At 34.8% G+C, this 27,365-nt stretch overlaps 1 pseudogene; it reads right to left on the bottom strand.

Annotated features, from left to right (window-relative positions):
* Positions 1-21,103: 21,103 nt before the first annotated feature.
* On the bottom strand, positions 21,104-22,711 carry LOC118538148 (elongation factor 1-alpha 1-like; annotated as a pseudogene).
* Positions 22,712-27,365: the final 4,654 nt, after the last annotated feature.

Here is a 27,365-nt window from a genome sequence, read left to right as displayed (position 1 = left end):
TTGGATTTTGAACAATCAAATAAATGTGTGCCATAATATTTTTAGCTTTCCTGCCTCACTCAAGAGAGGATCTATTTTGGCATTTATTGCATTGAATTTTTTTCTTTGAATTTAAGGGGTGTTAAAGGTGAGGGCCAGATATCTTTCCTTGTACTACGTATAGCACAATATTTATTGATTTGTTAATTTAACAATGGCTTCTTAACTCAATTTGTTGATCACTGAGTATACCTTCCATAAAATTATTTTTATCAAGTTGCTGAAACTCAGAATGTGTATGTCCTCTTCTATAACGTCTATTTCTGTGTTGAAGTAGTGGTTATGTAGTAATTAGGAAGTGAACACTTCTAGCAGATTAATGGTTACACTTTAAAAACTAGTTATTGGCTATTAGTAAGATGCACTTATTTGGAAGAGTCTTGTTGGGAAAAAAAATTGAGGAGCTAAGGCATGATTTTTGCATAGTCCACATAATAGAATTGAGGTAAACAGAGCATTGAGCTAGAAGGACTCCAACCACATCACTTACTGAATTGTTCTTGTAGCACTTAAAAGTAAATTATGAAGGCCTATTTGGAATGAAGAATGTTTTAATAATGTGCGTTTATATTCAATCAGTAGGAAAGGCTTTGAAATGTCCATCTGTGACAAGCACAGAAAATATAACACTTAAATGGACTCAAATATTTCTTATAAGGTAATTTGCAGTTTGTGAAACTGTTACATTTTAGTCACCCAGGAAGAGAATCCTTAATCCATTTGTTAGGCCTGTCTTTTTATTTACACTATGTATGTTCTCTCAGTGTAGATAAGTGAATGAAGTAGACTTGCATGTTCCTTCTGTGGCTGTCATTATTAGTGTAAATATAGCCAGGCTAATGAAAGCAATTTCATGTTTATTGTCTAAGTAAAATGCAACTGATGATGTAGTTTTGATATGCTTGTGGCTATTTAAAAATGAAATACCTCTCAGTGAATCTTGAGATTCCAGCATATGATTGAGATAGAAACCATTTGTTTTATTCCCAACTCCATGTCTGACCTTAAATATGTTACAAATAATCCCAGCAACTGGATAATGCCTGTGAACAAGTGGCTAATGTCCCTTACCAGTTGGTAAATTAGTATAGTGTGCTTGTGTGAAAATTCTTGTTTCCCACCTACACATTTGTTTGTTCAAACAATTGTTTCTTAGTGTTTATTAAGCAAAAAATCTCTCACTCCTTAAATGGAAAGGCAGCAATAAAAGCATGATTTTTTGAGTGTGAGAGGTCCACATTTGAATTCCTATTCTTATGTTTTTGTAGCTTTGTAACTTTGACAGATTATGTAATTTCCTCATTCTTCTGTTTTTATTTGTTTGACTAGTAACTTTCTACCTACAAGATATTAATAACTTCCCTATTATTCATTATTCCTACATGGACAGCTAGATTGGCCATAAAGGCAACTCTTTTAAAAGTGGCTCGTGCTATTAGGATGCTAGTGATTTAAATTATTTAGTCTGATAGAATTTTATCGGGGTTTTCGTCTCTTCTGTCTCAATTGGAAGGGCCAATTTATGATCTCTCAGTTTACATTTATGACTCAGATATTTACTGTACCTGACTTTGTGGTTTCTTGTTCTAATGAATGTTTAATTGCCTTGGTTTCTTCTTTACAACTATCAGATTGGTTTTGATATTAGACTTCAATATCAAATATAAATCATTAGTTTCTTTTTGTAAATGTTTGTTATTTTCATTGCCGAGTATAGGTCATTAGAGAGTCAACTCATTTTTTGCATTTGAATGAGAGTTTGAGGGAATGGCCCTGTGTACTGGAAATTCTTCATTTACGTCTTATCAATTGGAATTAGATGATTATCAAAATAATGTTTAGATTTATGTTAGTAACTAACATTTATTGAATGCTTTCTATGCCACACCATGATCTAAAGGTTTTACATATTCTGTCACTTAATCCTTACCACCCTATGAGATTAGTACTAATATTATCTACATTTTATAGATGGTCTATTATAGAAAGGTAATACATCCCAAACCACCATGTTAGCGAAAAGTTTAACTTTTCTGAGTAGTTTTTACTCGGTAGTTAGTTAATTCCTAGTTATTTAATAGCTAAAAACAATATTTAAAAAGCCTCTCAAAACCTACCCAACAGGGCATCTGGGTGGCTCAGTAGGTTGAGCGTCTGACTCTTGGTTTCGGCTCAGCTCATGATCTCAGGGTCTTGAGATAGAGCCCTGCTTGAGGCTCCGTGCTCAGCAGGGAGTCTGCTTCTCTCCCTCTGCCCCTCCCCCGGCTCTTGTGTGCTCTCTCACTCTCTCTCTAAAATAAATAGATATTAAAAAAAACCGAAATAACACAAATCTAGGAGTATTTGAGGCACGTGGTGCATGGGATGTATTTTGATGTAATAATTCTTCCTAATCATATCACACAACATTAGGAAAACTCTACATAAGGCAAGTTAATCAAGAGTTATATACAAAAATAAGCAAGACCTGGCATTCTAATAATTTTTATTTAGTTTGCTCGTTATAGATAAAGTAGGGAATATAGGTAACATCTGGAGGTGCTTGAAGCAACATCTATTCATAGTTTGGACGCTTGCATATAGTCTTATTGTACTAAATTAAGTTTTGCATCTTCCAGCTTTTTACTACCACAGAATCAAACTCTTGCTTTCTATTTCAGGTGGTATGATTCTATCAATATCTACTTAAAAAAATTTATAATATCTGGGAATTCTTTGCCTATTGCCCAATCTAGTCTGAATACCAGTATTATTTAACCTAGAATGTTCTTTTATGTAGTTTTAAAATATTTTTATTAAATTAGGATAACATTTTGAAAATAAAGACCTTCCCAATAAAGATCTGATTTTCTTCCTTTCTTGGGAAAGTGACCAGCAGATTTGGAAATACTGGACCAGCATTCAGCTGGAGCCAAATTGTAGTTGCACAGTTTAGACAAAATAAACACTTTCTGGTTCAACAAAGTATGAAAACAAAGTATTCAGCAGTAAATGTGTATCTTTTGCCTTATACCCACCTTTACTTCTATAGGTAGTGGAATTTGTGACCCCTGGTTTGAGATATCCAACAATAGACATACTTCTGAATCTCAATTTCTGTATTTCAATCAGTTGTAATGCCATTTAACAGCAGAAGTGGGGTTCATCAGTTTAACCCAATTTTCAAGTTCCGAATGTTAGAGGAATGCATCTGTCATAGAAAATTAAGAAGTAGTCATACAGTACTTAATAGCCTAAGAAACTTAATCTGTTTACCAAATCACTTGATTTACTGTCTAGGCTTTTCTTTCCTCCCCGCCTCCCAACTGAGGAATATCAAGTTCAATATCTTATCCCTGTAGACTTCAAATGAAATCAGATTGTCTTTTCTTTCAAACATAAATCCAGTAATTAATATCTAGTCATCAGTCTCTTATATGGATTGTTTCTTGAAAACCAAAGACAATAATTGAGTTTAAAATGCTGTGCTTAACATTTCAGGGTGATACATGGCAAATGCAGTGGAGAATCTTTTTCCATCACTGTGGATTTTGTAATGGAAATTCACTTAAGTGAGAGCCTATCAATTTGTAGTATATTATCTCACTCTAGTTAAGACCAAGCTTCATTGAACACATGCCCACCCCCTACACAGAATAAATTGCATCTTGGCAGAGCAATTCTTTTAAATAAATATTTTCTCTCTTTTAATTTTAAATAAGCCTTTACCATCTGTTCTGTCCTTTAGTTACAAATGCCGAAGTACATAACTTACTATCGTGCCATTTACAAACTGTAGACAGAGAAGTGACTTAGTACTTGGCATTCCTTTGTTCTTAATTCTACACAATATTTGTTTTCCTTTTCTCATGCCTCAAATATAATGGAAGATATTATTCTGTACTGACATCTAGAAGTCTTTCCCGGCAAAAACAGAATGCAGGAAATAAGAATGATTAATTTGAAAGACTTAATCAAAGCCATACCTGCAGAAATGTGATGTACCTGGAGAATTGTAATCATATAGAGGGGATGTTAAGCCTAATTGTATCAGGCAGATGCAATACAGATTGCATTATAGCCAAGACTCTTGGTAAAGGAAACTCAGTTTGTCTTCTATGAGGGATGAGAGATTTTTCCAAAGAAACCAAGAATTAAAGATTACATTCATCCTGTCTACATCTTTGATAGGCTGTATATTCCAGGAGATAGGAAAAATTACCTATTCTATTTCATTTCAAATTGAAGATCCTATGAAAAGTCACCAAAACATTCCTTTCACTGTCATCAAAATGTATCACCTGCCATATTTCTGATATCCAGATTAATTTATTGGTTGTTTTAATAAGTTCTTAAGAAGGACCAACTCTGGGGGCGCCTGGGTGGCTCAGTCGTTAAGCGTCTGCCTTCGGCTCAGGTCGATCCCAGGGTCCTGGGATTGAGCCCCACATCGGGCTCCCTGCTCGGCGGGAAGCCTGCTTCTCCCTCTCCCTCTCCCCCTGCTTGTGTTCCCTCTCTCGCTGTCTCTCTCTCTCTGTCAAATAAATAAATAAAATCTTTAAAAAAAAAAAAAAAAAAAAAAAAAAAAAAAGGACCAACTCTGTATCCAGAACCACTTCTAATCTGTTATTTTTAAGAAGTATAGAAATATGTAGTGACATATTCATTTAAAATAATGAAGTATGTGGATAACATAATTCCTAGTGGAAATAAAGCTTGATTTTTATCTGCTTGTCTCATTCTAACTTACAAATGAAAGTATTGGGGTAATATTTTGAAAAATTCTTGAAGAAGGAAGGAAGGTAGGAGGGAAGAGGTGAACAATACTGCTATTTGCTTAACCTCAACCCCATACTTTTTGATAATAGTTTTTATTGCCCTTGATTATTAGATAGATGTTGCTATTTATTGTCTATGTCTCTGTGTCATTATTATTTAAATTAGTGTTGGAAAAGAAATCTAAGCAAGAAGATACATACTGCAAGAAGATACGTAAAGTGAGTGAATGAAGAAATTCCGAAGTAGAATTAAAGGAAAGAAAAACTATAGGGACCTCCAATAAGCAAAATGAAGTTTCCTCTCTGTTAAAATCAGCAAATGATGGTCCAAAATTATGTAGAGAACATGACAGACAACCAGGTACAATTGCAAGGTTTTATGATTTCCCCCAAAATGGCAAGGAGATAATAATTATGTTGAATAAGATCAGAAACATGTTTTGAACTAACCTTAAATCATGTTCCAGGTTAATCCAGTGAAATGGATACTTCTTTTTATTAGTAGGGTTGTAGATCAGCACAATCAAATGAAATTTTAGGCATCTTTGAATTGAAAAAAAATCACAAAATTACACTGTCTGTTCTAGATAATAAATGTTTACCTATGAGTGAATGAATTCTGAATACTAAAACATCACAGGAATTTCTAGTACGTTTGTTCTTTCTACACATTTCATGTAGGCTCTATGACATTTGATGTTGATTAAACTCAGCATAACTTGGATTCAATAGTGATCACATATTTCAGATATTCTCAGGAGCTCAGATAAATGGGAATATGATATCCAGAAATATTTCACACTACTGGTTACTTTGGAATTAATGCAATAAATTCTTTTTAATATGAAATAAGAACATATATAATTATTAATTCAATATTAAGAATGTATTTTCTCCTTATATGAATTTTACTAATGATCTGAAATTCATGGTTATTTTTAGTTACAAACATTATCAGTTCTTCATTGTAAATATTCTTTGTTTTCTATGTAAGCTTTAAATTTTGTAATAAAGCTTAAGTTTACATTTATTTTCACAAACATAAAATTGAATATTATTCATAATTCATAAAATCCTGGATTTATTCTGCTGCTCTAAAACATTTTCTTCTATCTGAGAATATAAAGAAGTCTATATTATAAGATCCTGCCATTTTGTTTCTAACTACTTGTCCCAGAGATTTAACCCTTGAAGGCCCACTAAAAATACTGCTCCTTCCCTCTATCCATACTTTCCTGTCTGTTAATCCTTCCAACTTCATCCTGCCATTGCCAAGGTAAAGAATTTTTATTCAACCAGATTAGATCCTCTTTGATGCAAAAGCCTACTGAGAAATATGCAGCACCAACTATGAAAGGTAGAACTATAAGAAAAGGCACATTACTTAAATATATTGAAGACATATAGTGTAAAAAACTTTTCCACTTATTTTTTCCTTAAAATTATTTTTTTTGTTATAAAAAAATGAAAGCTATGGAAATTAGAAGGACGAATGAATGACAGGTTCTATATTGGAGGACGAGTTATGTAGCTTTATTTTTTTTTTCATATTAACCTAGTTATTTAATATCTTTGAGTGTCAGGTAAATAGAAACAATAATCTGCTCTACTAACAACATGGGTTTGTTGTAAAATCTAATGAGAACAAATTTGGTGAAAGAATCTGGTAAGCTATAAAAAATTGTAGTGGAATCTAATTTTACATGTTTTGTTATAATATGGAATATATTATGAAATAAAACCGTATCTCCCTTAACATATTTAATTCATATTGAAATGTTACACAACCAAGCCTGAAAATTATGAGTAGACATGATTGACTAATACAGTTGCTGTTATTATAGTCCTCAGCAAGAAGATTATGCATATTCAGAATTTATTTTTTATTACAATTAAAAAATGATTTACAATGCCCATGTTCTTTTTCTTTGCTATAAAAATTTCAAACCCAACTGTTTAGCTTTAGCTTACTAAAGGAACTATTTGCTCTTTCAGTCCTTCATCTTTCATTTCTGCTCCCATGTAGCAATTCTTAGGTTTTTACTACTACATTTATGGTCTCTCATTAGCAATTGGGAAGGTTCTCAAAGATTACCTGAACCATGGCTTAAGCATCTATATATCTTAGGACTTTTTGAAATTTTTCATTTCATAGATTGTGTAAGGTAATTCAACAAAAAATTATGAATCCATTTAATTTTACATTTCTTGGAAGTTCTTGGAGTATGAGTCATGCAGGAAATCAAAACAACTCAAAATCTTGCCTTAAGTGTTAATTATCTCTCACATTTGTCCTTTGAATGTGCAAAGCACTGCAGAATATCTGAAGCCAACCAAGGAGTAAAGAATTATCGTTTTTTTGTTGTTGTTGTTTACATTTTGTTTTCCCTGATGGCAGAATTTCAGTTTCTCAGTTCCTGTGATTTGTCATGCTGGTTCTTGAATGTGCTGTCTAGAAACTCTTCACTTTCACCACTACCTCATGGTGCCCCTAGGTTTATTCATCTTCTTTCACTGGCTAGATGACTTATGCAATGTGAATCCAGATTGCATTTCTTTGTATATTGCTGACCAGTGTGACCCCTAGCACTTATCACAATCCATAGTTCAAAGAAGGCCCTCAAATAATATTTGTCAGAAAGATCAGTTTGAACGCAATTCTGATTAAGTAGAAAAAAAGAAATTAAATATAATCTTAAAAAAAAATTGTCAAAAGTGATCGAAGGAAAATATAGTGTCTGGAGAACCATAAATAATATTTTTAAATGTATAGAATGAGCAAAAGAGTAAATGAATACCTAGTAGGCTTAAAATTAAGTACCCACTTTAGGTGTTAAACTGGAAACTGACAAAGTGGATTGCAAGCAAATTTGGTAACATGAATATCAGGAAAATTGGAAGTTTTTTCACAGTTTATTTTCTGTTTCCTGCAGAAGAAACAAATATTTTTCCAATAGTGTAGGGCTGACCCAAAACAGTAACTTTCAAACAGATGTCTTGACATATCATTGTGCTGGTAATCAGAGGAAAAAAAGTGGTGGGAAAACAGTACCTCTCCAGAAATACCGCATAAGCTTGAAGTCTGACTGATTTGGGCAACAGTATGTGAGGAGCAGCTGTTACAGACTGGAGTATATAATACCAGTAAGTATAATATCCAGGAATTGCAAGGTGGTACAATTTTTTGAAAAGACTAAAAACCTCATACCCAAACTGCTTAAAATCCACCTTAATTCTCTTAAGTAATATAGCCTTATTGAGTATCAGAATTTAGGAATATTATTTTTATCCTGCAGCAAGTTGAGAATTGTATGCAAATACAGTAAGTATAGTCTCAGAGAAACTTCTCTAGAGACTCACTGAGAATGATTCAATGGGTATACATAAACAGAGTGGTCTTTACAATATAGTCTGTAAGTAAGAAAGTAAACATTTGAGAAAAAATACCTAATTGATCATATTTCTGTCAAAAATACTGACCAAAACTAAGCTATTGTAGACCCAAAGTTTTTTTAATTTGTATTCTTAGATAAAGAAAAGTCATTGTCTTGTGCATTAATCAGTGTGGGAAATCGTAATCAGGATCTCATAGGATTTTAAAGAGGGCAGGGAAAACATGAGCTATTGCATGCAAAGCCTTTAGAACTGGGTATGGCATACTAAGCCTGAGGGCATATTAGCTAGTAGTAGATGTAGTATATAAAAGCTTAGGCATAGCTAAAATGTAATCAATTTATATCATAAATCCAAGGCTTTCCAATGAAAAAAGCGAGAAGAAAGAGGGATATATATTGTTTTGAAAAGAAGACTAAAAACCTCATGCCCAAACTGCTTTATATATATATATATATATAAAACAGCTATTTATTAGAGAATAAAGCCTAATTAATATAAATCCTTTTCTCACAGAAAGGAAGTGTTGGTGAGGACACCATCATTAAATGTGTGCTTTATGGACCATTTCTGATAATATATTTTCCTTACTTTAATAGCTTGCTGCAATTCTTTGTATTTGTGTCACTTTCCATTTGTATCCAAAGAAGTGCCCTTAAATAATCTGTGTGCTATGGGAAACATTTTGTCATTAAGTCAAAACCAATGATGCAAATCTGATTCACTTTTACACTGTATTAACTAAGTATGGATATCTTTAATAATCTTTAACATTCTGTTTCTGAAGTGTGATACAACCTAAAACCATAGGAAGTTAGTTATTTAAGTTTCTAGGGTTGGAGGAAGGACAGTTTATAAACTGCAAGTAGGAATGGAATTCACATGATGAGCAGTATGTTTTGGGAATCCATCATTATGAGTCTTTCCCGATGCAGGGATCCTCCACATCCTAGAACACTCTATTGTCAAAGCTAAAAAGGCCAGATACAGCATGCATGTGGTCAGGTAACCTAAGCTTGACCAATTTGATTCCCTCCCCCAAATTTTAATAAATCAGTGTAAAAATAAACAGAAACATCTTAAAATTCATTCTTCTGCTGATAACAGTGATGTTTCAGTAAGTACGCCATACTTAGTGTCCAGTGGTGGAGTCATAGAATCAAGTTGTTCTGAGTTATGTTCTTGGCATTCATGAAATTCATGAATTCAGTTGCCTGCATACTCTTGATTCTTGCTAGTTTTCTCAGATGAATTTTCTAGCACTTTCTTGTTTCTATGAGCCACTCTGTAGCTTTCCAAAAATTTCCATTTCAATCAGTTATTACATCCAAAAAGTTTGTTATAGATAATGACACCTAGATGGAAGGAATTTGAGTGCTTTGGTTATCTTGCATATTTGAAGCTAGAGGCAGCTCAAATTTAATAATCAGAGTTTGAATAAAAGAATACATAATATACAGTAGAGGAATAGCCAAATAATCATCAATATTTATTTGGAAATAATTTCCCAATAAAAATAAGTGGTTGGGGAGAGAATTGCCAATTCCATACAACAGGCAAAAGGAGTATCAGAGTGAGATAGCCACAAATATTGAACTTGGATAGCTTAAAGAGCAAAAACAAAGACAAAAAAAAACCCAGTTCAGACAATTAATAACCTGAGGCACCAAATGAATGCTTCAGGCTTTCTCTTTCTATCAAAAATTGATCTCTTATACTCTGATGTTGCAAGTGGAAGTAACTGAAAGTGTAATGTGAAGTTTTATCTTTCAGGTTACTAAATTAAAATGTTACTTGTTTTGCAGCCTTGCTTGGGATCTTTCATAAAATATGGGGCATTTATTGTTTTAAGTGTGGGATACCAAGATGGAAATAAGTTAGAGTTTAGGGATTTTTCTCTCTTTCAAAATCTCAAGAACATTACTGAAATTAAAAAATAGAAAAAATAGGAAAAAATGTCACTGAAAGTTCTTACTAACTAAAGTGCCCTTTCCCCTTGCAGATGAGACTGATTTTTCTCTCTATTAAATAGTTATGTCCTGAACGTAGAGAATAACAAGGGAGATAAGGCAAATTCTCCTCTTGTTGTGGCATTATATTTGCTCTTCTTTATCTTTGCAACTGTATCTAGAATTAAATTCAGACATGTTGGGAACGGAGGAGCAATTCTAAAATATAAAAGAATACATGAAAGTAGCTAGAAGATTTTTCCAATTTATGTATGTAAAATATACTGAGAATATGTGTGGGGATAGATTTTGATGATGCTTGACTAAGAAGAGAAGAATAACATTTTGAATCAAGCTGAATTTATTAATGGAAGTACATTTATCAGAATTTCTGAATTAGTTTTGCTAACTCAAGCAGTGGGGTGTTGTAATTTTTGTGCACTTACTGGTTGAATATTGGATGAAGTTGCAAATAAAGTTGAGGTACCAGAATTTCCTTTATTTTATATTGGGAAGTGACTCCAGTGAATTAGGGAAATAGAAATAATGTGTGGACTTTAAATATGTAACTTACCTATTGCCGGTCTCATCCTAGAGAACTCCATAAACAATTCCTCTACCAAAGTCTGAAGAAATATATTGGTGTGTAGGGAGTGCCCAAGATCATTCCCAGATTCAATGATTCACTATGAGGACTCACGGGATTCATGATGTAGTTGTACTCATGGCTATGATTAGAGAGAAGGGATACAAAACAAAATCAGCACAGGGAAAATGTGCATGGGAGGAAAGTCCAGAGGAAACCAACCTCAAGTTTCCAAGAATTTTCTCTTGGTGGAGGCCCATAGGGCATGTTTAATTCCTCTAGCAAGGAGTTATGACAGCATTTGAGAGATGTTGTCTATCAGGGAAGCTCATTAGAGATTCATTGCTCAATGTTTTTATTGGGACCTGGTCACATGGGCACCCTCTTCTTAGCAAGTCCCAACATTTCAGACTTCAGAAGTAAAGCAGGTGTTCAGCATAAACCATATTGTTTATACAAACCATCTAGGCATAGTGAACCATTTTTATCAGTTCTAGGAATTGTGAAAACCCTTCTAAAATCCAAGTCCCTGGAATCTAACCAAGTTCCACATCCTTACATGTAGGTCTTTCGAAGGAAGGCAGTCTCAGGCCTGCTATATTAACTCTTTGCAGCTCAATTAGTGAGAGAACAGCATTTTTGAAAAATGCTTAATGTCTCTGTTCTGTAGTCTTGCTTTCTGATGTAAAATTCTATAGTTGAAAAGGGACCTCTGATTTCAAATGAGGGTGAAAGGATAGCAGGGTGCCAGATGGGAAAAGGAGGCACTTAGTTTCTACTTGTTCAGAGGCCAAATGGATATGGGTTTACTTCAATACACACAAGGATAAACATGGTAAACAAAACAATCTAACCCTAAAAGATCTTTCTTCATTACAATTGTTCATGGTGTCCTTAGGAATAAAGGAGATAAACAGATAAGGTGCTACTTGGAGTTCATAATCAAAAAAGGCCAACAAAATATTTTCAGTTACAGTGAATCTGATTATTTAACCAACAAAATAGCAAGTTACAAACTTTCAGTAGTTATCAATTCGAGGTATTTGTAAATAAAGGGAGACTTGGTTCACCTAAGGAAGCATATTGTAATCAAATCATAGATGCTATGACTCTCCCTCTTATCATGCCCTAAAGTGATCTGCACCTCTTTATCTAAGTAACAGTGTACAGCATAAAGGAAAATATAGAGCTCATTTGGGGGAATTTTGGACAGTTGCTATGGTAGATTGCAGCCAGCACATCCCCACTTAGTCTCTTATTCATATATATTTTAAATTCCATATTAAAGCCCATATCTTATAATCCTTGTAGTGATGTGTGTGTGTGTTGTTTTAATTGAACTCTGACTAATAAACTTGTTCTGAGATAATAATGGTTCTTTTGGTATAAGTTTGTCACTGAAACACACCAGAAAATGTGGAAGAGGCTTATGAGAAGTAAAGGAATATAATTTTTAAACTAGTCAGTCATACATTAGGCCCAATGGAATCTGTCCATTAAAATGTCTTCCATTTATGAGTAAATAGTAAGGATACATCATCTCAACTAACAACATCCTCATACTTGTTTTTCTCATGGAAACTCATGACTATAAGAAAGACCACATGGAAGTTCCTGGAATAATTCTGTGTGTCAGTATTGAGTCAGAAGCAACACTGCATTGCTTTGGGAATCACGCATCATAAAACTAGCAAATTTCAGAAGTGATAATCCCTATTACATTACTATTTAACTCTTCAATTTGGCTGAAACAAAAGATAAATTTGTCCTTAAGAATTACAAAGCTTTATCATGAACTTAATTAGGTGGTTTTCCAATTGCAACTACTATCCCAAATGTGCTTCCCTTACTAAAGCAAATCAATACAGCTCCTGGCATCTGGTATGCTGTTATTGATTCAGAGATAACATTTTTCCCCCATCTAAACCAGTAGACAGCAAACATAAAAAGCTTTCTGCTTTCACTTGGCAGGGACAGCAGCTCAGTAGGGTACTTCCAAATCTTAAGCCACCATCTAGTTTTTAAAAAATCTTGAAAACAGGAAATAGAAGTTCTCTTTATTAAAGAAAAGTTCTCCAAGAATGTGTGACAAAGTTAATAAAAATACAGATTTTCTTCCTTGCTAAACTTTCTACAAATCCAGTGATTTGCAGTGTACTAGGATATCCCTTTCAAAGGTATAGATAAATGCATCATAGAACCAGTCTCACTAAGGATGACTTATGGCACCTAGTGAGTTTAATAAAAATTTAGGTATAATGGGGATGCGATGTATAGCATGACAGCTATAGTTAATAAATACTGTATTGCATATTTGAAAGTTGTTAGGAGTAAATCTTAAAAGTTCTCATCACAGAAAAAAAAATTGTGACTATGGTGAGGGATGTTAACTAGACTTACTGCTTGGATCATTTTACAGTATATGCAAATATCAAATTGTGTTAAATACATAAAACTGATATAATATTGCATTGTCTATTATACCTCCATAAAACAAAAATGAAAAAAAATTGATGCAATTCAAATTACTTTGGAGTATGCTACTCCAATTCATTTAGTTGTTACTGAAAGGCTTTTCCATTTAAATCCTTTACCTAACAGGTTTCAGTTCGAGCAATTTGATATTCAGCTTTATGACTCAGCAGATCTACTGATGCTTACAATTCTTGTAGCAGAAGGGGGTGCTTTATTTAGACTATGGCAAAACCTAATAGAATCACAATAAACGCCCTAGTTCATTCATTCGTTCCTTCGTTCCATTAAAGTTATTGCCTCTCTAATAAGTAGTGATTCTCCTTTTAAAAAAGGCCTTTTAGGGGGACCTGGGTGGCTCAGTCGGTTAAGTCTTTGCCTTCGGCTCAGGTCATGATCCCAGGGTCCTGGGATCGAGTCCCACATTGGGCTCCCTGCTCAGCAGAGAGCCTGCTTCTCCCTCTCCCTCTGCTGCTCGCCTTGCTTGTGCTTGCTTTTTTTTCTCTCTCTCTCTCTTTCTGTCAAATAAATGAATAAAATCTTAAAAAAAAAAAAGACATTTTATCTGCTACTAAGCCCTTATGAAGTTTAAACATCTGACCATGGGACAAGTGAACATGCCTCCTACCAAGCTGTCCATTATTAGCTAGATGATATCTGTCTGTTTAGCCTTAAGGCAGTTGTGCCCTGCAGCACTCTTTTTGTCAAGTGAATGTGCTTTTTATGACACTAGATCCAAGGATGTTCTGAAAGCTTAACTTAGTTGCAGGTAAAAACTTATTATCCCCAACACTTTGGTTTTACTTCTCCTCTGTCCTTAACTCACACTTAAAGATTCATGTGGATGACTTATAAATAAGTGAATGAGTTGGAAAATATGAGCCTGATTTATAAATGACTTTATTGATTTTAACAGGCCAAAGTTCACTGATATGCCATTAGAACCTCATTCAGAAGTGTCCTAAACATATACAGGAAAGTTCTTTTATTGTGAAAAAAACTTTAATCAGGAAATACCATTGCCTCTGCCTGGACGATGAAATGGCTAGAAATAAGAATCTTCAGGGATTCATGGGCAGTGAGCAGTTTTTTGGGCTGATGATCAGAGATTTGGGAGGAACAAAGTTGGAGAATTAGTGATAGAGATGTTTCAAAAAGAAGTAAATGGCTGGGCCTCACAAAAGTTGTAAAATATGTGTTTTATATACATATTCATTAAATGTCCCACTCTGAAGGCAGTTCTTAATGTTAGGTGGATAAGAACATCTACTTGTATAAATATCAGTGAACTCTGAGTAGGTTAATATCAGACATTGCTACATATAACAGGAAAAATGAAAGACCAGCAATTTAAAAAAATTAGAATTTTATTTCTTTAATAGAAAACACCATGAGCTGTGTAGTCCATGACTCTTATGGGAGCTTCATTTTCATGAGTGAACTGTTTTCCTTCTATTTTCTGCCTCACTGTCTTATTAACATTCCTTCCACTTTCACGTTCAGCTCATGGCAAAGAATTGTTACTAGAGCTCTAGGCATCAATTTTGCATGCCAAGGGACAGGAAGGAGGGAAAGCTACAGTATAAAAGGACCCAAATATCATCTAAATCATGTTTTGGAAATCTTTCACAGTACTTTTATTTTTGTATCCCAGATCAGAACTTAGCCCTGTGCTTTCACCTGGATGAGGGACAAAGAAAGTCTTTTAGCTAGTCTTTTGCTGCTCTAGATAAAATTTGGATTCTATTATTAAGGATGAAAAAGCGAAGGTATAGTCAATGGAAAACAGCAGTCTGTGACAACCTGTTTTATTTGCCATCCCTTGGCTTGATCAATGTCTTGATTTGAAAAAAAAAAAAAACTATTTTGGCAGAGACAGGTATATGTAAAGAATGAACAACATGAATACACCCACTGCAAAGCCTTGCTTGTCCTACACCTTAGCTGTGCCTTACAGCAGTTTGCAAGAATAAGGTGATTAGAGTAATATCAGTATTAAGATATATGCTCTTATTCATCTGTTCATATATGGTTTATTTCTTCCTTAGCCAAAGTACTCAGGTCTTGGAGCCATGAGGTTAGATGATTTGGATGACTTCTATTACCATCATACCCAATCACTTATACATAAGTTTCTAACCCATACTTTCTGGTGTCTATTGATTTAACTTAACAGGAGAAATAATTCTACCAAAGGATACAAAAAAAGTTTCTAATAGATTGGAGATGTTCCCTCTGTATATCAAACTGTGTGACTGGGCTTTATAGTGGGCCAAGGGAGGAGTATAGATGGAACTGAGAAAATCATTCCATGGTTTTCTTCTAGTACTACCAAAACTGGGGTAAATGTTAACAGAAACTGTTACAACTACTTTAAAATACAGGGCCAAAAAAATTCTTAGGTCTGTACATAGGATGAAGATTTAGTTTAATCATATGGTAGGTAGAATAATGGTCCCTGAAAGATGTCACATCCTAATTCTCAGACTCTGTAATTATGTTACCTCCAAAAAGTACATTGCAGGTGGTGTTAAGGTAAGGAATGCCCACATGGTCCCAAGATAATCACAGGTGTCCTTTAAGAGGGAGGCAGGAGAGTAAGAGAGTTTTGAAGATGTTATACACCTGGCTTTAAGGTTGGAGAAAGGGAACACAAGCCAAGGAATCAAGAGTCCTCTAGAAGACAGAAAAACAGAAATAGATTTTCCCCTAAAGCCTACAGAAGAAATGCAGCCCTGCCAACACCTTGATTTTATTACAGTAAGACGTGTTTCAAAACTATAAAATAATTTTCACGTATGTTGTTTTAAGCAACAAAGTTATATCAACAATGGGAAATTCAAGCATACTATTTGGTCAAAAACTTTAAAACCGATGTTGGTTGAAGGGAAAGGAAACTTGGAATGCTAACAAAGAAAGCGACTTTTGGAGGTGATGGATGTGTTTATGGCATAGATTGTGATGATGGTTTCATGGATGTATACTTACCTCCAAACTCAGCAAGCTGTATACATTAAATATGAACAGCTTTTTATATTTCAAAAAAAAAAGACCAAAGAGTTGGATAAAAAAAAGAAATTTAAAATACTAATTACAACCACATAGCTAGTTGTAGAAATGAATACTAGCTTTATTCTTTGGGGAATCACACATATATTTATTTTAACTGATTTTGTGTCTAGTTTACTATTCTTTTGCTTCTTTTTTAAAAGGGGACTTTTGTGGTGGTGAAATGTGTGTGTGTGTGTGTGTGTATGTGTGTGTCTATCTGTTATGGGATATAGAAGCAGAAGGATGTCTGAACTGTTTATTTTACCTGGAGATCTTGGCTTGAAACTGGTTAATGTAGTTAACTAATGAGATTTTGGGTGAGGTCTTTGGGAATGTGGATGATTCCATTTTCTGTTGTTTGAGGAAAGGTTGCATTATGCTGATTGAGAACAGATTAAATCAGTAGAGCCAAATACCCAAATGGGGCAAGGACATATAAATTGATCAATCTGAAGCTCACATTTGGAATTTTTAATTTGGAATGAAGGACCCAAAAGAACAGGGGTATCTTAGGGCTTATTCATGTTGGAGAAGAAAGATAACATTACCAGAGGCAGTATCCATTCTTCCGTGGCAATAGTATCTTAACCATGCAGGTTGTGTTCATGGTACTGACTGTATTTTTGGCACCATACCTTTCCTTTTGGATTTTACAGTTATGTCAGTACTGTTTCTCCAGGCTTTCCATCGATGCTGTAAATTATTTGATATTCTTTCAATAAAATGTGTTTTTTTGTTGGCTTGTTTATATTATGCAGTGTCAACTTTTATATGGGGAGAGATAAGTTTAATTTAAATAACATGACAATTATTAGGTTATATTTTGCCCTGGGTCAGTGGTATTTCCAAAAGTTTTACCATGGCTTGAGTGTAACATAATACATCTCAGATCCTTTGCTCTAACCCTGTGGATTTTGGATGAGTGGTATGGCTAAGATCATCCTTCAGGTTCCTGAAAGTAGAAGAAGGAACCCCTCAGATAAATGGCACAGTTCATTGACAGGGGTGGCCATCACAGTTTACATAAAAATTAACATTTTGATTTATTTTGTTTTATCAACATTTCTGCATAGGTACATTTGTCTGACAAACACTGTTCAGCTCTGGATCAACTGAAAACAGTCACTTTCTATAAAAGTAAGACAGGACCAGATTTAGGCTGTGCTAGTTCAACATGATAATGCTTTCCTGGAAGCTTTTCAGATAGTCCGTCTTTGTCTTATCAAAATGTTTTCTTTTTCCTTTTTTTTTAAGATTTTATTTATTTGAGAGAGAGAGGGCATGAGTCGGGAGAGGGGCAGAGGTGTAGGGGGAGCAAGAGGGAGAGAATCTCAAGCCGACTCTGTGCTGAGCATGGAGCCTGTGGTGGCTGGATCTTACCACTCTGAGATCGTGACCTGAGCCGAAACCAAGAGTCAGATGCTTAAATGACTGATCCACCAAGGCACCCCTCTAAATGTTTGTTTTCAAACTTTAAGGGTAGGAAGATTAAAATCATCTAGCATTTTCTTTTTCTGAGATCATTATGGTCTAAAATACTGTGGAACTCATTATATCTCTAGGCCACCATTTCTCAAATTTTTGATCTCAGGATACTTATAAATTATTGAGGAACACGTGAGTTTTTGTATGTGTGGGTTATATCTATCAATATTTACCATATTAGAAGTTAAATCTGATAAATATTTAAAATACAATAATATACAAATAAACATTCCATTAGTTTCCATAGTGATAATATCACATTTCATGTAACCTTTGGAAGTCTCTTTTGTACCTGTATGAGAGAAAAAGAGTAGAGAAGGCAAACCATACCCTAGTGTTATTATGAAAATAGTTTTAATTTCATGAACTCCCTTGTCTTAGAGAATCATAGGGGTCTACAGACGACATTTTGAAAAATGTTATTGTAGGCATTTGTAAATACAGGTCTGCCTGTTTCCAAGATTTTACAGAAGCTTAAATATTTTATTTAGGCATTGACACACATCTGAGTGCACTTGCTATGTCTCAGTTTTGTAAGAAGTGCTTTTTGTATACTATTTACCCTTATTTTATGGATAAAGAAATAGAAGCTCAGAAAGGCAAATGATTTGTCTAGAGTGATGGTATTAGTGGATTTCAAACTTAGTCTCCCTAATTCCTTCTAACAGAGGTGTTGCTATTTTCACTATAACATCCTTTAAATATTCCAGAAGGAATAGATGACATCTACAATTAAAGTTTAATAATGTGTACTGGATTATAGTTTTCAAGGAATATTAAATTTGAAAATATTATATATTAACTTAGAATGTAGATTATTTTTGTTACCAACTCTACCATCATGGCATTTTTTTTAAGTATTTTTTTTTATTTTGTTATGTTCACCACCATACATTACATCATTAGTTTTTGATGTAGTGTTCCATGATTCATTGCGTATAACACCCAGTGCTCCATTCCATACGTGCCGTCTTTAATACCCATCACCAGGCTAATCCATCCCCACACCCCCCCCATTTGTCTTTGAGAATTTTGACTAATTCCCTAAAAATTCCAGTGGCAAATTAGTCCAATAAATAAATTCACATTGGAAATATCTTCAACTTAATCAGAACTGAAGTTAGAGGGGCGCCTGGGTCGCTCAGTCAGTTAAGCGTCTGCCTTTGGCTCAGGTCATCATCTCAGGGTCCTGGGATCGAGTCCCGCATCGGGCTCCCTGCTCAGCGGGGAGTTTGCTTCTCCCTCTTCCTCTGTCCCTCCCCACCCCCACCCCTGCTTGTGCTCTCTCTCAAATAAATAAATAAAATCTTAAAAAAAAAAAAAAGAACTGGAGTTAGAATTCCAGCTCTAATGCTTAATGGCTAGGTTATCTTGGTTGCATTAGTCCTTGTAAAATTCAAGTCAGTTCAGCAAACACCAATTGGAGTGTTATGTACATTATTCATGACATTATTGTGAGCACTGGAGATAGAGACATGAGCTGAGACAATCTCTTTCTTTGTTGTTATTTTGGTTTCAGTATTGCTGTTGTGGGTTCAAAGAAAGGACATACATAGAAGGCCTTGCACCATAATTGTCTCATATTTTTAATTAATCATCTCTAATAGTTAATTACATTTTCCTTTGGGGATAACACATTTTTTAGTGGTTAATACATTGTTTTTCAACATGTCAGTTAAGAAACTAGATATGATTACCTCTAAAGTTCACTTTAACTTTACTATTTCATTTATCTTGAAAATTATTGTATGAATATTCAAGATAAAAATGGGCACTTTGTGCATATATCATACCAGTGTGATTCTGTACATCAACTTATTAACGAACTTTCAAATGTGCAGAAAACATGATTGTCCCATTCCAGGAAAACCAATTAGAAACATTTGCCTTTTTGTATTTTGTTCTGTGATAATTGTAAACATCACTTACAAGTTATCTTTAATTTCTGTTTTATTACTTCTGTGGTAAGATGTGTTTTAACTCCTAGGATGACATAGAGGTTTTATAAAAAAAATCTGCTTTATTGTTTCATATGATGTTCATAGAATGATAATGATGATTCCAGTATAGGAAATATAATAACTCAAAGACCCTAGGTAAAAAATTATATATCCTAGTTATGTGTCTATAAATTTATATCGATCCATCATCTATCCATCCATCTATCAATTTATATATCTAGAAAAAACCCACACACTCAACACTCATATTTACATGTTCTGCTATTACTGTGTTTTCAACCTGGGAACCATATCTGCTTGTTTTCCAATGTATATCCTGTCCTTAGAAGTAACACATAGTAAGGATTCAATATATATTTGTTGAAAAAATGGATAGATGGATTAATGAATGTAGTTAGGAGAAAAAGAGTGTTATGGAGAGTACAGAAAAGAAAATTTTTGCTGGGGAATTTTTTTAGAATAGGTGTTACTTGAAGTGGTTCTTAAAGAAGGAATGGGAAGGCATACATTAAGAAAAGATGAAAGAGATATTGTCCTGGGTAGAGGAAACAGAGCAAACAGACTTATAAAATATAGCACATGTATTTTGGGGGATAGCATGGAGTCTTGTTGGGAAGGAACAGAGAAAATACAAAAGGAAGAGTGACAGATATGTTCATAAAATTATGATTGGGACATATATTAGCTTATTTTTGAATGTTTTCACACAGAATGAGATTTTTTTTTCCATAAGTGATAAAAAATTAATCATTAGCTGAAGACAGATATGAAGTTCAGTATTCTCTTTTTCTCATTAAACTTGTTTTAATGGGCCTCAAAATTCTGTGGCAGATTTTTGGTCATGTTATTTCCATTAAAAAGTACTAAAATCGGTATTTTTGGAAACAGTTTGACCAAAATGATTTCACTCGTATGTGGAATTTAAGAAATGAAACAGATGAACATAAGAAAAAAAAGAGAGGCAAACCATAAAACAGACTCTTAACTATAGAGAACAAACTGAGGATTGCTGGAGGGGAGGTGGGCGGGTGGATGGGTTAAATGGGTGATGGGTATTAAGAAGGGTACTTGTGATGATCACTGGGTGTTGTATGAAAGTGATGAATCACTAAATTCTATTTCTGAAACTAATATTATAATATATGTTAACTAACTGGAATTTAAATAAAAACTTGAAGCTACACAAAAAAGTACTGACTATAGAAACTAATAACTTAAAATTGCCACGTATGTACAAAAAAACCCAAATGGTCCACAGAATATTCTCCTTTCCTTCTAAATTTTTTATGATGCATTGCTATCATTAGTCAGTCTTCTACTGTTAAACTTAAATGGCCAATTGACAAAAACAATTGACACTGTTCTTCCACCACTGATTAAGAATGGGGTGGCAGGTATTGGAGAATATATTCATTTAGGCTTCTGAGCTTTCTGGGCAGACTTGGTGATCTTGCCAGCTCCAGCTGCCTTCTTATCCACTGCTTTGGTGACACACACAGCAACGGTCTGTCTCATGTCACTAACAGCAAAATGGCCCGGAGGAAGATAGTCTGAGAAGCTCTCAACACACATAGGCTTGCCAGGAACCATATCAATGATGGCAGCATCACCAGATTTCAAGAACTTGGGGCCATTCCAGCTTTTTTGCAGAATGATAAAATCAATCCCCTCCATGAGCTCAGCAAACTTGCAAACAGTATGAGCTGTGACAATACAGTACAGGAGCATATCCAGCACTGATTTGGCCTGGATGGTTCAGGATAATCACCTGAGCTGTGAAGCCAGCTGCTTTCATCAGTGGGTCATTTTTGCTGTTATATTACCAGTCATATTACCATGATGAATATCTTTGACAGATACGTTCTTGACATTGAAGACCACATTGTCCCCAGGAAGGGCCTCACTCAGAGCTTCATGGTGCATTTCAACAGACTTTATTTCAGTTGTAACATTGGAGCAAACGTGATCACCATGCTTGGTTTAAGAACACTTGTCTCCACTTGGCCCACAGGGACAGTACACATGCCACCAATTTTGTAGATGTCCTGAGAGGGCAGAAGCAATGGCTTGTCAGTTGGATGAGTTGGTGGCAGAATGCAATCCAGAGTTTCAAGCAGCATGGTTCTACTGGTATTGTCATCCTTATGGGTGATTTTCCATCCCTTGAACCAAGGCATGTTAGCATTTGGTTCTAGTGTGTTGTCACCATTCCTACCAGAAATTGGCACAAATGCTACTGTGTCAGGGTTATAGCCAATTTTCTTAATGTAGGTACTGACTTCCTTAATGATTTCCTTGTATCTCTTCTGGCTGTAGGACAACTCAGTGGAATCCATTTTGTTAACATCAACAATTAGTTGTTTCACACCGAGTGTGTAAGCCAGAAGGGCATGCTCATGGGTCTGACCATTCTTGGAGATACCTGCTTTAAATTCACCAACACCAGGGTGCCTGGGTGGCTCAGTCGTTAAGCGTCTGCCTTCAACTCAGGTCATGATCCCAGGGTCCTGGAATCGAGCCCCGCATCAGGCTCCCTGCTCAGCAGGAAACCTGCTTCTCCCTCTTCCACTTCCTCTGCTTGTGTTCCCTCCCTCACTGTTTCTCTGTCAAATAAATAAATAAAATCTTAAAAAATAAAAATTCACCAACACCAGCAGCAACAATCAGGGCAGCACAGTCAGCCTGAGCCTGAGATGTGCCTGTAATCATGTTTTTGATAAAGTCTCTGTGTCCTGGGACATCAGTGATGGTCACATAATACTTGATGGTCTCAAATTTCCACAGGAAGAAATCATAGGTGATACTATGTTCATGTTTAGCTTTCAGTTTATTCAAGACCCAGGCATACCTGAGGGAGCCCTTTCCTATCTCATCAGCCTCCTTCTCAAATTTTTCGATAGTTCTTTTGTCGATCCCACCACATTTGTAGATCAGATGACCAGTAGTGATAGACTTGCCAGAATCTACGTGTCCAATGATGACAATGTTGATATCAGTCTTTTCCTTTCCCATTTTGGTTTAGGTTTAGTGGTGGTTTTCACGATACCTATGTTCTGGTGTCAAACCCGTTGTGAAAAAGTGAAGTTCAGTATTCTGGTAGAGAACCCATAATTGGTTTTTAGTTTCTTCACTTAAAGAGTAAAAGGATTGGTCTGGCTATGGTCATTTCAGCTTTAATATGGTATTAATATATCATTATCATTGGATCCAAAACCATATGATCTAAAATGATAAATTCATTCTTTTGCAAAATTTAAATGGCTACTTATATCTACTAAATGGTTTCCTGTGATATTCTTTACAATCATTAGTTTATGACCCACTTAGCTTATTTGTCAGTTATTAAGTAAATATTTCTATAGATAATTCAATTTTGTCTTTCCCTCATCTAAGAAGTTTCCTCAGATCTATGGGAAAATTATGAAAAATAATTTTTCTGGCTCATTATTCTTAATAGGTATATTAGGGCATATCTACTTTAAATCCTTTGTAGAAAAAGGCAGATCATAAATGAAAGCATAACAGGGCACCTGGGCAGCTCAGTCGGTTAAGTGTCTGACTCTTGGTTTCGGCTCAGGTCATGATCTCAGAGTCCTGAGATGAAGCCCCATGTTGGGCTTGGTGCTCAGTATGGAGTCTCTTGTCCCTCTCCCTCTGTTCCTCCTCTCTCTTTCAAATAAATAAATAAAATCTAAAAAAATAAATGAAAGCATAACATTAGATGCATAGTGGTATTTTAGCACACAGTTTTTGTGTAATATTCATAAATAAATGGTTCTGAAGACCATATGTAACTTATCTAATGATGTTAATAGCTTAAAACTCCTTTAATATTTGAAAAAAATTATATTTTAATAGTGTTAACTCCTTCCTCACTGAAATGTTTATATCCTCATTGATAGCTGCATGACTAAGTACAGCACAGTATTTGTGAGTATCAGATTCCACATAATTTTTAGAAGCAATTTTGTTTTTCTGATTACTAATCAAGATTGAAGACAGCTTCAAAATTCACCTTATTTTACCAAATATCAGTGACAACTTGGGGTCTTTTCTTAACCTCATATCAATTTTACCCTAACGTAAAATCAAGCTCTTGATACCCCTTACCCAGCTTCAAAGTTAACATCATGTGTAGTCATGATACTGTTCTCAAAATTAAGATAATTGGGACAATATTCTTCACATTGGTAAAATACTGTTAACCAAAATAAAAAATTTATTTTGATTTCACTATCTTTCCTCTTTTTTCTTTTTCTTTTTTTTTTTTTTGTCTTCCAGAATCTAATCCAGAAGCCTGCATTGCATTTTGTTGTCCTGTCTTCTTAGTTGCCTCTGGTTTGTGACAGTTTCTCTGTCTTTAATTGTCTCTCATAACATTGACATTTCTGAAGAGCATTTGACACTTTTGAAAGTATTTTGTAGAATGTCATTCAATTTGGGTCTGATGTCTGTCTGATGTTTTTCTTTTCTTTTCTTTTTTTTTTAAGATTTCATTTATTTATTTGACAGAGAGAGCACAAGCAGGGGGAGCGGCAGGCAGAGGGAGAGGGAGAAGCAGGCTCTTGGCTGAGCAGAGAGCCCGACGTGGGACTCAATCCCAGGACCCTGGGATCATGACCTGAGCCGAAGGCAGATGCTTAATGACTGAGCCACCCAGGCGCCCTGTCTGATGTTTTCTCATGACTTTGTTGAAGTTTTGAATTTGGGGAAAAAATAGAAGAGATGGGCCCTGATGATACGAATGGATCCCATCAGCAGTTACATGTCATTCTGGCTTATAATGCTGTTATTAACCTTGATCCTTTGGTTAAGATGGTGTCTACCTGGTTTCTCCACGGCATAGTTAGAATTTTCCCTCAGGTAATTAAGCAATACCTGAGGGAAAATAATTTGAGGTTATATAAAGTTCTACTTCTCTTTATAATTTTACCTACTAATTTTGGCCTACCCTACAACAATTATTACTGTGGGGTTCTAATCTTTCTCACTTAGTTACATTTTTCTTCTATAATTAAGAGATATCTTTTCTTTATATTGCTATGGACTTATGCATATTTGTTTTAATCTCTGGGTTATAATGCAAAACTATCATTGTTTCTCAAATTGTGTTAGCTTTGGCCACTGGGAGCTCTTTCACATTGGCTTCTGTGTCCCTTTGATGTGCTGTCATCATTGTCATGTAGTCTTCCTTTATCAGTTCTTTATCTCCTGGAATGTTAAGATATTCCTGGTTTATGTTGTATTTTTCTTTATCTTTGCCTTGGGATCAACAACTTATCCAAGGGTCCCTGGTCTTTTTTTACTGGGGCTGGTATTTAGAAACTAAGATCTGTGCACTAGTTCACTAGTTTTACTAGGTGCTACCTGGGTATCCCTGCTCTAGGTCTTCTCATTGGATAGAGACAGGAAATGTTTCACACTTCTGTATTTCTTTTATATACACACATATTTTTAAAACCTGTGAAATCGGGCACCTGGGTGGCTCAGTTGTTAGGCGTCTGCCTTCAGCTCAGGTCATGATCCTGAGGTCTTGGGGTTGAGCCCCGCCTTGGGCTCCCTGCTCAGCGGGAAGCCTGCTTCTCCCTCTCCCACTCCCCCTGCTTGAATTTCCTCTCTTGCTGTCTTTCCCTCTGTCAAATAAATAAATAAAATCTTAAAAAAAAAAAAACAAAAAACCTGTGAAATCATACCAAACTCCAAATAACTAATAACTCCAAATACCTGATAACTCCAAATCAAATCCAACATTTCAGTATTTATTATATCATTCTCTCTTTATTTCTAACATCTTCCATCAGCAAGAAACCTGGCTTTCATTTTCTACAATATATGTATTTATTTGTTATACATGTAATGTACAGTTGACCATTGAACAATGCAGGGGTTAGGGGTACTGACCCCCCACTCAGTCAAAACTCTGTAACTTTGACCACCCCCCCAGAACTGAACTGCTAATAGCCTATTGTTGAGCAGCTTACTAATAACAGTCGATCAACACATATTTTGTATATGTATTATATACTGTGTTCTTACAATAAAGTAAGCTAGAGAAAAATTTTAAGAAATTCATAAAGAAAATATATTTAGAGTACTGTACTTTATTGAAGAAAAAATCTGTGTATAAGTGGACCCATACAGTTCAAACCGTGTTGTTCAGGGGTCAACTGTATATCTCTATATATTCATTGTGTTCAGTTATGGCAGAAATGAGGGCAATAACTGGTAGCTGGTAGCTGTATAACAGATGTCAACAGTAACAGGTGCTAAGTACATTGGGATTCTATGTTAAACCAGTGGGTTCAATTAAAAGATTATTTGACTTCTTGACTTCTTTAGCTGTTTCTTAGCTCAGTAATTAAACAGAACCTAATGCCTTTGAGAGGATTTTTCAAAGTCCAATAAAATGGGAACATGTATCATTTGTAACCAAATTCTAATATTTAATATTAGTATAAGTATACTACTAATGAAGTTTGCATTTGAAAGCATGCATTGCCTATTCACCAGGCAAAATTTAATAATAATGTTGATAATAATAGCAATAAAAACCTACATTTGTATAATACCTCACAATTTCTCAAAACACTTTAACATATCCAGTCAGTATGTTGGCAGTGGAAAGAGACAGAATAGTTGTATTAAAAAACACCAGGTTCAAACATTAGCCAAACCCTGAGCTGATATTCACCAAGTAAGCACCAGTGTGGCACAGGGATTGACATCTACTCTGATCATTTTGTATCTGTATTAGTCAGGGTTCTATCAGAAAAGCAGAACCAGAAGAATCTGGACATCCAAACACAAGCTAGCATCCATGACTATGAATAGAAACTATATCGGTTCTTGTTGCCTCTGACCTTGATGGTATGGGTGTCTTGTAGGAAGGACCTTCCTTATGGAGCAAACCCATAGACCTAGCCCTGGAGTCAGAGAAGAGAAGGAGAATCCAGAGGAAGGCTCTGCAACTACCTCCTGCCAACAGGATAAGCCCACAGGTATGTGACAATGTGTGAGCTACTAAATGACTGCTGCTTCACTTCTGCCTTCCATAGAAACCTCCCATAGATGGAAACATAAGAAAAGGTATTTTGGGAAATGAGTTCATTCTAGTCAAGCTAATGCTTTATAAAGCCCCCACACAGTACCTATTTGTCCTTTCACAACTTTCAAGATTTTTTTTAGTTTATACAAAAGTTAAAGCTAATAAAATTATAATGTCATTATAAGCATTAAATTTATGAAATATGCAAAGCATATACTTAAGTATTTCAGTAATTGTTTTAGTAATAATAAATCTTTTCCTGATATCTGTAGTTGACATCAGTCATTTCATTCACTGCCTTTTGTAAGAGTCAAGAAAATTATAGCAATTAAAAGCTTTTAATTTCTACCAAAAATAAATGTATACAATGAGTATATTTTAAAGATGAAGTCAAGAAAGACCTCTGTGGAAATTATTAAGAATGAGAAGGAGAAGAGTTGATACTTCAGTTTTGCATAAATAATCACATAATTTCTCAAACATAAATTCTTGTGTATATGTAAGTATACATTTACAGATATTTAATTCTTAATTTTAGGTTCTGTGCTTTATGAGATTAAACATTAAAATATGTAATATCTATCCTGAATACTACTTGGAAACCAGATACTATCCTCCATTTCTTCC

This window comes from Halichoerus grypus, chromosome 14, assembly GCF_964656455.1.
Source record: "Halichoerus grypus chromosome 14, mHalGry1.hap1.1, whole genome shotgun sequence".
NCBI classification, from domain to species: domain Eukaryota; kingdom Metazoa; phylum Chordata; class Mammalia; order Carnivora; family Phocidae; genus Halichoerus; species Halichoerus grypus.
This window is presented reverse-complemented; position numbering and strand designations above follow the sequence as displayed.